This window comes from Neophocaena asiaeorientalis, unplaced genomic scaffold (genome assembly GCF_003031525.2).
Source record: "Neophocaena asiaeorientalis asiaeorientalis breed wild unplaced genomic scaffold, Neophocaena_asiaeorientalis_V1.1 scaffold87, whole genome shotgun sequence".
Classification (NCBI taxonomy): Eukaryota; Metazoa; Chordata; class Mammalia; order Artiodactyla; family Phocoenidae; genus Neophocaena; species Neophocaena asiaeorientalis.
In genome coordinates, this window is record NW_020175432.1 from 5,305,098 (window position 1) to 5,319,882 (window position 14,785).

The 14,785-nt window shown below is 45.7% G+C and overlaps 1 pseudogene; it reads right to left on the reverse strand.

Annotated features, from left to right (window-relative positions):
- Positions 1 to 981: 981 nt before the first annotated feature.
- LOC112414836 (uncharacterized protein C6orf203 pseudogene) lies at positions 982 to 1,841 on the reverse strand (annotated as a pseudogene).
- Positions 1,842 to 14,785: the final 12,944 nt, after the last annotated feature.

Consider the following 14,785-nt stretch of genomic DNA (forward strand, 5'->3'; position numbering starts at 1 on the left):
TCCTTGGCAACTCGGGGCTGGGAAGCCAGTTCTTAGGAGCTGCCCAGCAACAGAGGCAGCACCATGGAGCAAAAGACCACGAGGCTGTGTCGCAGAGCACTCGGTCCACCTCCCAGGTGCCCGCCACGGAGGGTGGGACCCTGTATTTCTCAGCATCTCAGTGTTGCCCTCGGCAAAATGGGTCATCAAGAGCCTGCTTGTTCACTCTCGGCTGGTCTCTGGGTCCTGTGAGCTCCAGAGTGTCATTTAGAAAACTAAAAGGGCGAGTTCAAAGGTCATTTTAAAAATCCACACAGGGTATGGCCATCTGTGAGTGAGCCCGCTCTTTGCCACCTTGGCTGGTTCTTTAAAAAGAGAAAAGGGACAGAGTTCTTGCCTCTCATGAATATATCAGGTGGGTGTTCAGCCCCAGAGGGACTGAGAGCCCAGAAAAGATCTTTGTCTCCATTTCATTCACTTATTCACTCAACAAACGCTGAGCGAGCAGCCACTGTGTGCAGGCCTCGCACTGGGTGCTGGGGACACAGTGTAAATGAGACACGCAAATGTTTCCCTCTTCGTGGCATGGAGGTTCTAGAGGGTGAGGTAGACGCTGAACAAAATAAGTACATCATGTGGAAATTAGGAGCTGAAAAGTGCAGTGGAGGGCAATTAAGCAGGAAAGGTATATTCATTTGCTGGAGTTGCCATAACAAAGTACCACATGCAGGGTGGCTTAAACAACAGAAATTTATTTCATCACAATTCTGAAGGCTGCAAGTCTGAGATCAAGGTGTTAGCAGGGTTGGTTTCTTCTGAGGCCTCTCCTTGGCTTATAGATGGCTGGCTTCTCCCTGTGTCTTCACATGGTCTCCCCTCTGGGTGTGTCTGTGTCCTAATTTCCTCTTCATTTTACCTTAATTACCTCTTTTTTTCCCCAAATGGTAGAACTTTATTTTTTTTTAAAAAGTCCTCTTTTTAACCTGGCCCCTTCCCCCACCACTAAAAAGCAGGTTTATTGCTGAAAAGGAATCCATTTATTTGAGCATAACTCTTTTTAGGCAATTTCAATTTCTTCCGCTCTCATAACACCACTCTGTATTTCTCACTGCCAGTCTTCTCTTTAAACACTTTTTTTTTTTTTCGGGAGGATCTGCATCACTGTCTCTGTTTCTGCTTCTTTATCCTCTCCCATTAGAAGATCCAACCTATCTCCCACTTTCACCATGCTGCTTTTCTTCCATAAATTTCCCCCATTTAGCCTGAGTTCACCTTTGTGGGGTTTACTTTATTTCTTCCGATATCTAGGCCTAGCTTCTGAATGACATCATACCGAAAAGACTGAGCTACTTTTCTTCAGGTCTTTATAATCTTTGACCCCAGTGGGGTCGTCCTCAGGCTCCTCTTCCTGCTCACTCATTATGGTCACTCTTTTCATCAGAGTCCCCTCCATCTTCTACTTTTTGCAGAGTCTTTTTAGTGGATTTCTTAGAGCTTATATGACTTTTGAGTCTTATGGAAAATTGGAAAATATATTCTGGAGATATTAAAAGCCTTGGGAGTCTCAGTAAGACAATGTTACACAAAAATGTTTTATGGGAATTCCCTGGCAGTCCAGTGATCAGGACTCTGTGCTTCCATTGCAACCGGTTCAATCCCTGTTCGGGGAACTAAGATCCTGCAAGCTGTGCAGTGCGGCCAAAAAAACAAAAATGTTTTATAATGGGACGCATTTAACTTGGTACTAGAAAAACAAACGTATTGATTCCAGGAAGCACAGTGTTCGTGTGAAGGTGTCTCTGAAGAGTCCAATCCAGGCATCTGACTCTTTAAACACTGCTGGGCAATCTGACACCACCCATAGCCGTGGTGCAAATGACCTTCCTGGGTCCTCAAGGTCAAGGGAAACTGGACACCGGCATCCTTGAGCTCCCGATCTGCGCCTGCTGCCAGCAGAAGTAGCCAGGCCCAGGGGCAGACAGCCTCAGCCCACCGGGCTCTCACGGACCCTACAGCCCCCGGGGGTCCACAGGGCATCCCAAGCTGGCCAGATCCAGGCAGGATGCGATAGACTCACAGGGAGACCTGGCAGGAGTGTAGGCAAGGAAGAGGAGCCTTAATTATGTCTTTAAAAGACCCTGTCTCCAAATACAGTCACGTGCTACTGTGGGTTAGAACTTCAACATATGAATTTGGGGGCAGGAGATGCAATTCCGCTCACCGCAGAGGATGACAGGAAGTGATGGGTGGGCTGGTTATTGTATTAAATAGGGGGTCAGAGATGGCCTCACTGAGGAGGTGACATCTGAGCAGAGGTCTGAAGGGGGTGACGCAGTAGTTCTGCTGGGTGTCTGAGAGAAGAGTGTTCCAGGCAGAGAGAACAGAACATGCAAAGGTCCTGAGGCATGGCCGTATGTGACTTGCTCAAGGAACAACGAAGGGGTCTGGGTAGCTGTGAGTGAGGAGGAGAGTAGAGGAGATGAGGGCGGGGAGGTGACAGGGCAAATCACTCAGGACCTTGGTTCTTCTAGGAGTGAGATGGCCCATGGCTTTCAGATCCACAGCTCACCCAATAGCATATTTTTAACCTCAGACTGATTTTTTCCACCTATCAGCCCCCACCACTAGCCTCCCAGTGTCTGTCCAAGAAAAGTAAACCCACTGGAAGGCCGGCATGAATGAAGTAGAATTAGGAGCCTAAATCTCATGCACAAATATTGCAAGAGTCACCTCAACACCCAGAGGTGTAAGGAGATGGGTTCAAAGAACCAGGTGTGGGAATAGAGGCTATTTCCTCTCGCTCTGCTTAAAGCCTTCAAAGAAATGAGAGCTCTCCCAGCCTCTCCTAAGAAGACCAACTCATCATCTCTGATGGTTCAGCTTCCTCTCATCATTCAGGCTGTGGTCAGATGCAGGCACTCCCCATCACAGCTTCCAATGAGGTCTTCCTCGTGGGGCTTTATCTCAGGATGTTGGTGCCATACGTACAAGGATCTTGACCTGTCTTGTTTGCCATTGGGTCCCTGACACCTTAAATATTTCTTACCTGAATGAATGAATGAGTGGTCTTAGGGATGCATCTACCCAAGAAAACATCATCAAGCACCTAGAAGACTGCTGCCGGGGCTCCAGGACTTCTCCTAAGTAAGGAAGGGATGAAGCGTGGTGGGAAAGAAGGCTTATTCCAGAGCCAGGTCCAACCCCAGCACACAATCAACTAGCTGTGTGGTCCCCAGCATTACTTAATCCTCTGAGTCTCTGTCTTCTCCTGCACGAGGTGGGGATAATCATAAGTAGTACAGAGAGCCATTGTGAGGGGTCAGTGGGTTAACCCGTGGGAAGGCAGCGCCCTGAGCACAGCACCAGGCCATGGAAAGCACTTGGTCAACATTGGCTCTCAGGTGGCTATTGTGGCAGGTGGGTGGAGCCTGGAAGCTGGGGGAGGGCGGGGAACAGCTGCTCAAGCAACACCACCGAGTGTGCTCTGCAGAGCCCTCACGGGTGCTTTTAACAACAGAGCCCCACCTGTCCTGTGTGTACACACAAGAAACAAACACATCCCCAGCCAACGGGCGCTTCCAGCCAGGTGTCCTTCCCTGGCACCTGCGGGGGCCCGTGACGAGGTGTGCTGTTCCCTCTCTCTGTTTGTCCAACCACAGTGCAGAGAAAATGGCAAAGCGTGTGGGGTTTGCTTCCCCTAGAAGTAGCCAGGTTCCACGAATAGACGGTGCAAAGAGATGACAATGAGGGAAAAGCAAATAGAAGAAAAGAAGCGGCATTAAAGAAGCGGCATTAAGCCTGAGGCCACAACAAAACCTTACTGTTAATGTAATCAGAATAGAACTTCCCTGAAGTACCAGGTATCGCGTGTGTCTACTTCCCTGAATCCAAACTGAAACCACACTTGAGAGGGGGGGTTGACCCCCATTGCCAAGCCTGGACCAGCCTGAGTTGCCATAGCAACCAGATGGTACCTGGAGATGCTCCTGATTAATACAGGCTCGTCCAAGAGCTACCGGGGGAAAAGCAGGGAGGGAGGGACAGCAGGGAAGTCTGGGGGCCTTCTGTGTACCACCCCCACATGGACAGGGACATTTACACAGCTGGGCTGGGCACCAGGCTTCACCACCCACAGGCAAAACTACTAAAAATTAGTAAAAGATATGGCACCTAAAAGTAAAGGACTTATACCAAAGAGGAAAGATAAAGGGGAGGGATAGGAGGGATAGGATTCCAAATTAGGATTTGGGGAGTAACAGACACACACTGCTAAATATAAGAAAGATAAACAACAAGGACCTACTGTATAGCACAGGGGACTATTCTCAATATTCTGTAATAACCTATATGGGAAAAGAATCTGAAAAGGAATATATATATATGTATATATATATGGCATTTTTCTGTATACCTGAAACTAATATAACATTGTAAATCAACTATACTTCAATAAAAAAATTAATTAAGGGAATTCCCTGGCAGTCCAGTGGTTAGGACTCCCCCCTCTCACTACTGAGGGCCCGGGTTCGATCCCTGGTTGGGGAGCTATCAATAAGGTCCCACAAGCCACACAGCGCAGCCAAACAAATAAATAAAAATAAAGTGTGATTTAAACAATTTTAATACAAAAATTAAATTAAATTAAAAGTAGAGGAAAAGCATTCTCTAAAACTTCACAGGCTCCTTAAACACATTAGAGAGGATGGGAACTCAAAAATGCCCCATGAGTTCCTTCATCCAGGAAACAAAAATAAGACCAAACAGGGCCTGGAATGTAACCCTACAAGGCTTCAATTTATTCACTGGTGTGGGAGGATGTCTTTTTTCTCCATTTGGGAGGAAAATTTTAAAACTAAAAATTGCCAGTAATTTCACTCCTAAGTGCATCTAGCCACTGAAAGTCATGTTCATAAAGCTCTATTCATAGTAGCTTAAGACTGGAAACAACCCAAAGGTCCAACAACAAGAAAATAGTAAAATAGGGTGTGATGCATCCATCAAACAGAATACTACACAGCAATGAAAAAGAAGATGACACAGGCAGTGTGGATGAATCTCACAGACGGACACAGAGCAGGACCCACTGTGTGATTCCACTGATATGACATTCAGAAACAGGTAAAACTAATCTATGGTGATGAGAGTCAGAATACTGTTGACCTTTGGGGTGGAAGGGATGTTGGGCTAAAACAACAAGGGAGCCTACTGGTAGGACTGCCAGATAAAACACAGGATGTCTAGCTATATGAGATATACTTATGATAAAAATCTATTCATTGCTTACCTGAAATTCAAATTTAACTAGTGGTCTCCTATATTTTTTTAATTTGCTTAACCTGACAACCCACTGAGGGGATGGAAATTCCTTAAACCTTTACCTGGGTGATGGTGGGGAAACAGTATACAGACATGTGTAAAAATTCATTTGTGCAGTTTTCTGCATATTTGTTACATCATTACAAATATTTTTAAAGCTAAAATAATCATACTAAATTCATTAAGAGAAATTAGATATGCCCTTCCTCCTTACAATCAAGCTTTGAATTGGGCAGTAAAAGGGATATAAGCCAGATATCTCCACCCAAACACAAGTCCCAGAGGAAGTGGGAAATCTACTCCCTCGTGTTACAGATAACACTGAGGTTCAGAGAGGTGCGATGGTTCACTCAAGGTCAATCAGCCTGGAGCAGACAGGTCAGGGATGTAGATCCAGGTTTCCTGGGACTCCCAAGGCCTCTCTCTGAGGTCCAGCCCAGAGTCTGACACTGAGCTTTTTCCTTGCCAGGCCCACTTCTCCCCAAACATAAACAATCTGGGGTAGGAAGGATTTTGTCCCCCATGATCTTGGCACATGAGTATGTTACATAACATGGCAAAAGAAAGTGGAACTAGGTTACGTGCCTTAAAATAGGGAGAGTATCCTGGGTTATCCCTATGGGCCCAAGGTCATCACATAGGCCTTTAAAAGTAGAAGAGGGAGGTAGAAGAATAGGTCAGAGATGCTACGGAAGGTGAGGCAGGAGAGATAAGAAGCATGAAAGGGACTTGATCCATGGTCATCAGTTCTGAGATGAAGGAGCCACAAACCAAGGAATGCAGGTGGCCTCTAGAAGCTGAGAACAACCTCCGGCTTCCAGCCAACAAGGAAACAGGACCCCAGTCCTGCAACAGCTTAATACCAACTTCTGCCAACAGCCTGAATGAACAAGCAAACGGATTCTTCCCAGAGTGTCCAGAAAGGCACACAGCCCACCAACACCTTGATTGCAACCCAGCCAAGCCTATCAGATTTCCAACCCATGGAATCTGTGGGATCATAAATGCATGCTGTTGGTAAGCTAGTCATTTTGTGGTAATTTGATATGCCAGCACAAAAAAACTAATACACAATCCCAATCATGTAGAATAATTTTTACAAGAATTTGTAAAAACTGTGAGATTATTTATATGTATCCATATATACAGGTATCTATATAGATGCATATATGTACATAAACATATATACATAAAAGTCTGTGACTTTTTTTGCACTTAATAATATATCTTAAGTGACATTCTGTACCAGTTCTGAAAGGGTTTTCTAATGACTCCATAGATTTTATCTAGTGTGGACATCGGGCTCTTTTTCATTTTTTGCTGTTCCTCAAAATGTTGTAGTCATTATTTTGTACATAAGTCCTCATGAAGCTGCTACAAGTTTTTCTGTAGGATGAATTCTAGAAGTGGCCTTGCTATCAATATTTTAAAGATTATGTGCGTTTTAAAATTTGACAGATACTGCCACCAAAATGAAGGCAACACCCTGGGGAATAGATAGTGATCAGGGACTAAACTCCCAGCTCCTCTTGAATTGATATGGCCATGTGACTCATTTTTACCCATGGAATGTGAGCAGAAGTGTAGAGTATCACCCTGGGGCAAAGATTTAAGAAGCAGGTGTGCCCTCAATAAGTTCCCTTTCTCCTCTTCTGGCTAGATATGGAAGATACTAAGGACCCCCTGTGTGGTAGAGCCACGAAAGCATGGTGGCCTGGGTCCCTGAGTCACTGTGTGGAGGAGGAGAGCCATCCACTGAATAGGAACACCCTCCCAGGGCAATCAGGTGAGTTAGAAACAAACTTCTGCTGTGTTTAACTTTTTATCCAGCTGGGAACCTACCTGTTACAGCAGCATTCCTGACTTAGTCAGCTGGGCTGCCATAACAAAATATCATAGACTGAGTGGCTTAAATAGCAAACATTTACTTTCTCACAGTTCAAAAAGCTGGAAGTCCAAGACCAGGTCAGTTCCTGGGGAGGGCTCTCCTCCTGGTTTGTAGATGACCACCTTCTCTCTGTGTCCTCACATGGAGGAGAAAGAGAGAACGAGTTCTCTAGTATCTCTTTGTATAAGGACACTAATCCAATCATGAGGGCCCCAACCTCATGACCTTGTTTAAACCTAATTACCTCCCATCTCAAAATACCATCCCATTGGGGGTTAGGTCTTCAACATATGAATTTAGGGGGACATCAGTAAGTCCATAGCCTTTCCCTAACTAATATACTACTTGATGGAAGCAACACTGGCTTCATTCAATGAGTGTTTTTCTTGTGCTCTGAAATCTTTGCATTCAAGGGGAATCTACACAGGTGTGGCATCCTGTTGAGAACACCAAAGCGTTCATTAAAAAGAGAGCTAATCATGCAGCTCAATATCAAAAACACAAACAACCCAATCCAAAAATGGGTGGAAGACCTAAATAGACAATCCTCCAAAGAAGACATACAGACTGCCAACAAACATATGAAAAGATGCTCAACATCACTAATCATTAGAGAAATGCAAATCAAAGCTACAATGAGATACCACTTCACATTGGTCAGAATGGCCATCATCAAAAAATCTACAAACAGTAAATGCTGGAGAGGGTGTGGAGAAAAGGGAACCCTCTTGCACTTTTGGTGGGAATGTAAATTGATACAGCCACTATGGAGAACAGTATGGAGGTTCCTTAAAAAACTAAAAATAGAGCTACCATATGACCCAGCAAACAATCCCACTACTGGGCATATACCCTGAGAAAAACATAATTCAAAAAGAGACATGTGGGGCTTCCCTGGTGGCGCAGTGGTTGGGAGTCCGCCTGCCGATGCAGGGGACACGGGTTTGTGCCCCGGTCCGGGAAGATCCCACATGCCGCGGAGCGGCTGGGCCCGTGAGCCATGGCCGCTGAGCCTGCGCGTCCGGAGCCTGTGCTCCGCAACACGAGAGCCCACAACAGTGAGAGAACAGCGTACTGCAAAAAAATAAAAAAAGAGACATGTACCACAGTGTTCATTGCAGCACTATTTACAATAGCCAGGACATGGGAGTAACCTAAGTGTCCATCAACAGATAAATGGATAAGGAAGATGTGGCACATATGTATAATGGAATATTACTCAGCCATTAAAAGAAGCGAAAACTGAGTTTTTTGTAGTGAGGTGGATGGACCTAGAGTCTGTCATACAGAGTGAAGTAAGTCAGAAAGAAAAAAACAAATACCGTATGCTAACACATATACATGGAATCTAAAAAAAAAAAATGGTTCTGATGATCCTAGGGGCAGGACAGGAATAAAGACGCAGATGTAGAGAATGGACTTGAGGACACAGGGAGGGGAAAGGGTAAGCTGGGACTAAGCGAGAGAGTAGCATTGACATATATACACTACTAACTGTAAAATAGATAGCTAGTGGAAAGCAGCTGCATAGCACAGGCAGATCAGCTTGGTGCTTTGTGACCACCTAGAGGGGTGGGATAGGGAGAGTGGGAGGGAGGCACAAGAGGGAGGGGATATGGGGATATATGTACACGTATAGCTGATTCACTTTGTTATACAGCAGAAACTAACACACCATTGTAAAGCAATTATATTCCAATAAGGTTTTTTTTTTAAAAAAAAGAGAGCTAACTATAGCATCTCTGCAAGAAATCATTTCCTCTCACCTCTTTCCTCTTGTTCTCTCTCTCAGCCTTCATTCTCTTTCTTCTACTTGTTGTTTGAGCTTCTGTTAGGCAGTCTCATTCCTTCCAATCTTGCTCTGTGTGCTAAGATCTGTCAATAAGCCATCTTAATCTAGCCCCAGACAAAACAAGGGTTGCTAAGACCCACGGAAAGAAATGGTATCCCCTCCTGAGTTCTAGGCTGAAGAGTGTGAACTTCAACAAACCGTGGATTCTAACAACCAAGGTGAAGCTAATCCAAATGTCATTTTGAACTGACCTTCAAATGCATTCGTCACTTTCCAGATGTTTTATTTGGCTGATAGTAAAAGCGATTTCCGGACCCTGAACAAACAATCTCCAGAGCAGGTAGCCAGGTAAGGAGCAAGTGTTAAGACTCTACCTAGAAGTAAAAACTTTTAACAGGGAGCAATAAAAACAAAAATCAACAAGTGGGACTGCATCCAAAATCTATAAAGAACTCATACAACTCAGTAGCAAAACAAACAAAAAAATTGATTAAAAAATCGGCAGAGGAACTAAATAGACATTTTTTTCCAGAGAAGACATGCAAATGGCCAACAGTCACATGAAAATGTGCTCAACGTCACTAATCATCAGGGAGATGCAAATCCAAACCACAATGGGGTATCACTTCACACCCTTTAGAATGACCGTCATCAAAAAGACAAGAGATGGCATGGGCTCACAAGGATATGGAGAAAAGGGAACCCTCATGCACTGTTGGTGGGAGTGTTGACTGGTAACAGGGAAACAATCCAAATGTACATCGATGGATGAATGGATAAACAAAATATCCAATGGGATATTATTTGGCCTTGAAAAGGAAGGAAATCCAGACACATGTTACCACATGGACGCACCTTGAGGACATTATGCTCAGTGAAGGAGGCCAGTCACAAAAGGACAAGTACTGTTTGATTCCACGTATATGAGGTCAAATTATAGAGGCAGAAAGTAAAATGCTGGGTGCCAGGGGCTGGGAGAAGGGGACATGGAAGTTAGTGTTTAACGGGAACAGAGTTTCAGTTTGGGAAGATGAGAAGAGTTCTGGAGATGGATGGTGGTGAGGCAGAACATTACGAATGTACACCATGCCACCGAAGAATCGTTAAAATGGTAAATGTTATGTTATGTCTGTTTTACCAAAAAAAAAAGTGTAGAAAAACTCTTAACAGGGGCTTCCCTGGTGGCACAGCGGTTAAGAATCTGCCTGCCAATGCAGGGGACACGGGTCCGAGCCCTGGTCCTGGAAGATCCCACATGCCGTGGAGCAACTAAGCCCGTGCGCCACAACTACTGAGCCCGTGTGCCACAACTACTGAAGCCCACGTGCCTAGAGCCCGTGCTCCACAACAAGAGAAGCCACTGGAATGAGAAGCCTGTGCACCATGACAAAGAGTAGCCCCCGCTCACCACAACCAGAGAAAGCCCACACACAGCAACGAAGACCCAACTCAGCCAAAAATAAAATAAATTAAAACAAAACAAAAAACTCTTAACAGGTGATCCAGAAACATCCACCCACCTTCTCTTTTTTTTGGCCGCGTCACGTGGCTTGTGGGGGTTTAGTTCCCCAACCAGGGATTGAACCCAACAGTGAGAGCGCAGATTCCTAACCGCTGGACTGCCAGGGAATTCCTGATCTTTTTTTTTTTAATTTATTTTGGCCGCTCTGCGCACCATGCAGGATCTTAGTTCCCTGACCAGAGATCGAACCCGTGCCCCCTGCAGTGGAAGCTCGAAGTCCTAACCACTGGACCGCCAGAGAATTCCACCCCCCATCTTCTTGAAGGTACTTAAATATTCACAGTTACCCTAGAATTTCAGCTTTCTTGCCTCCCAGCATCAAATACCCACTTATTGAGGGCACCGATAAGTAGATCTAGACACAGACCAGAGCTCTCATGCTGATTCAGACAACCCAAAGCCACCCCATCTCAAGCAGTGTGAATTCACCCCATACCCCACCTTTGCAAAGAGAAGCTAAGAGCAAGGTGAAATGAAAAAGCCAGAGCCAACAAGAGCTCTCATCACGTGGGGCCAAACTCCAGAATTGCCCCACATACATGAGAACAGAGCTAAATAAAATGCCGGGCCAGACGGCAAAGGCTGAAGGCTAGGCTGAGACCAGCACGCCAGCATAGCCGTGAATAAGGCTGCAAAGGTCCATCCCCTGGTGAGAAGAAACCATGTCACAGCTGGTCTCATTTTTCACCCGCTCGTTCAATTGCCCATCACAGCACAGGGATACACACACTCCCTCCCCCCAGGATGAACAGATCCCCTGGAATTGCCGGATGATTTTCACGGCTTCAGGACACTGACTGGGATTTAGGAAGGAGAAAGGATGGGAGACCTCCAGGGCTTAAGCTGGTAGGCAGGATCCACGCGAGCCACTGAATCTCAAGCTGAATCCTCCTCCCAACTTCAGTTTCATGGCTCTATTACCCTCCCCATCACTCATTCATTCATTCAGCAATATTCACTAAGCACCTACTGTGTGTCCGGCAGTGTTGTAGACACTGGGGACCCAGCAGTGAACAAAACAGACATGGTCCCTGCCCTCATGAAGCTCACATTCTAGAGGGGGAGACAGACAAGAAACAAGATAAACAAATAAAATATGCAGATGGAGGAAAGAAAACAGGAGAGGAAGAAAAGGAAGGGGAAGGAGAATGTCATTTAGAGAAGGTGGTCAGAAAAGACCCTAGTGGGAAAGAAGCATTTGAGTAAAGATCTGAAGGAGGTGAGGGAGGAGCCATGAGGGTGGCTGGGGGAAGAGCGGTCTAGACAGAGGCAACAGCCCGTGCAAAGGCCCTGTGGCTGGAACGTGCCTGGTGTGTTCAAGGAAGAGCTAGGAGGCCTGTGTGGCTGGAGTGGAGCGAGTGAGGGGATGAATGGGGGGAGGTGATAGAGGAAGGTGACAGGGACAGATGGTATGGAGCCTTGTGGACCACAGGGAGGACTTTGGCTTTTGCTCTGAGTAAGGTAGGAGGCATGGAAGAGTCTAAGCAGAGGAGGGACTTGACCTGACTCAGGTGTTCCCAGGCATCCTCTGGAGGTCAGATTTGTAAGAAATCCAAAAAGCAGTGGAATTGATCACCCCAACCATTGTGGGACTCCCTCTCTCCCTCCTTCACCCCACATTCTACTCATCATCAGGGCTGCTGATTCTACCTCATACTTCCTCTCCCACTTGCCATGGTTCAGGCCCTCATTTGCCCCACGCAGAAGGACCATAGTACTTTCCTCCGTGTTCTGAGTCTCTCCTCCCTCCAATTCATCATAGACTATCAGGTCATCCGTTGGCCAATCCCAAAAGGACTCCTCACTTCCAATCCTGAGCACATCCCCAACTTCTGCAACTCTTTGCCTCCATCCTGAATGCCCTTCTATCTCCCTACCCGCAAAGTCCAGCTCAAAAGATGCTTCTGCTCTGAAGCCTCCAAGATAATTCGTCAGTGCCCAAACCCCTCACCTGCCCACAAATGCCCATGGCTCTCTACCTCCAGCACCTGCCACTCCCTGCATGGGGCTAGTTCTGGCTGCAGGAGCGAGAGACACGCCAGAGGTGCTGGGGAGTTATTACCCTTGGAAGATTCCTCAACCAATGACTGATGGGAGTTGATAGAGAAATGGCCCCAGCTTTGCAACCAACCTGCTTGGATCCTGGATCTGCCCCCTCCTGCTGTGTGACCTTGGACAAGTCACTTCACCTCTCTGGGCTACAGTTTCCCTATCTGTAAAATGAGGATGATGAGAGCATATATTTCATCGAGTTCTTGTGGGGATTAAATCATTTCATTTCTCCATAATGTGCCTGGAACAGCATCCCACACATGGTAATTCCCTAAAGACGTGTTTGATATTATTATGACTGTGGCTACCATTATGATTCCACCCTCTGCTGAATCCTCAAAGCCTAGTACAGTGCCTGGCCAGCAGGAAGGACACAATGAACACTTATTGAAAGGTAGATCAGGGAATTCCCTGGTGGTCCGGTGCTTAGCACTCGGTGCTTTCACTGCGGTGGCCGGGGTTCAATCTCTGGTCGGGGAACTAAGATCCCGCAAGCCGCAGGGCCAAAAAAGAAAAAGGTAGATCAATTATTCCTCTTGTCCAGGGCAATATCACAATTGGACCCATGTTCTATACGTCGGACACCATTTATCATTCTTAAACTTGACTTGCTTGACTCTATTGGTGCTGCAAGGTTAAAAGGAAAAAGAAGAGACTGCCAGGAAAAAAATAAAACTCCTCCCAGGGGAGAGTGTTCCTCTAATGTTGCTCCCTTAAACTAAACTGTTACGCATTTGCTCTCTTCTGTGTTCTTGGGAATGGGTGGGTAGTTTTACCTACCAGCTGCATCTTTGGAATACTTTTCCTTCAATACATGTTTGTGACTTCTTGGTATTTTGCGTTAGTGGGGATTTCACAATCTCCCTCATTCATTCTGCAACTTCGGCCAGCCAGTGGCTGTGGATGGTTATAAACATATTAATACGCGAAGACATTAACGCATTACCATGCTAATTATTAGTCCTGATGTGCTTCACTTGTTCAGCAAATATTTACTGAGTACCGACTGTGTGCCACTGTGACTCAATTATTACACATCTTGGGATCTTAAAACTCTCAAGAAATCGTCTAGGAGCTGCATCCCCTTAAGGCTGAAAGAAATTGTAGGGCTTCCCTGGTGGTGCAGTGGTTGAGAGTCCGCCTGCCGCTGCAGGGGACATGGGTTCGCACCCCGGTCCGGGAAGATCCCACATGCCACGGAGCGGCTGGGCCAGTGAGCCATGGCCACTGAGCCTGCGCGTCCGGAGCCTGTGCTCCGCAATGGGAGAGGCCACAGCAGTGAGAGGCCCGCGTACCGCAAAAAAAAAAAAATATTGTAGTGATGGTTTTTGCTGGGGGAAAATAGCTGGATACCAAAATTGGAACCATTTTTAGAAAAGAAAAAAAAAAAGTGAATAGGCCAGTCTCCAGTCCTGAAAAAAATATTTGAAGATGAGCCTCCCTACACTTTGTTCTTGGTCACTAAGAATTAACATGTGGATTAGTCGGATCCAGAATATGTTTGCAATACTCATCTGACTTGCATGCCTTAGGGGAGGGATGGGTGGGACGCGCGGAAGAAAGGGAAAGCTGAAGCATGAACTACAGAAGAAATCAGAAGTGAAAAGAAGCCAGACACAAAGACCACTTATTGTCTGACTGCATTTCTATGAAACATGGAGAAGAGGGAAATCCGTAAAGACAGAAAGCAGATTGGTGTTTGCCAGTCGCTGGGGGACTGAGGAATGAGAATAACTGCTTCATCCGTAGAGAGCTTCGCTTTGGTGTGAAGAGAAAGTTCTGGAACTAGATAAAGGTGATGGTTGCACAACATTATTGAATATACAAAGTGCCATTTAATTGTTCCCTTTAAAATGGTGAGAACGGTAGACTTTATGTTGGGTGTATTTTACAATTAAAAAAGTAAAGAAATTGGATACACACCTTTGCTCTGGAGAGAAATTTAAAAGTAGTCAAGTATAGCTCAGGGAACTATACAAACTATATCCCTGTGCTATGCGACTGCTTCCCACTAGTTATCGGTTTTACATTTGGTAGTGTATATATGTCACTTTGTCCCAGTTTACCCTTCCCCCTCCCAGTGTCCTCAAGTCCATTCTCTAGTAGGTCTGAATGGTTAATAAAATAAAAAATAAAAAAAAAATTTTTAAACCAAATTACATTGATGAACTCTTGCAAGAACAGCAACAGCAAAAAAAAGTGGCCAAGGTTTAGTGAGCACCTACTATGTGCCCAG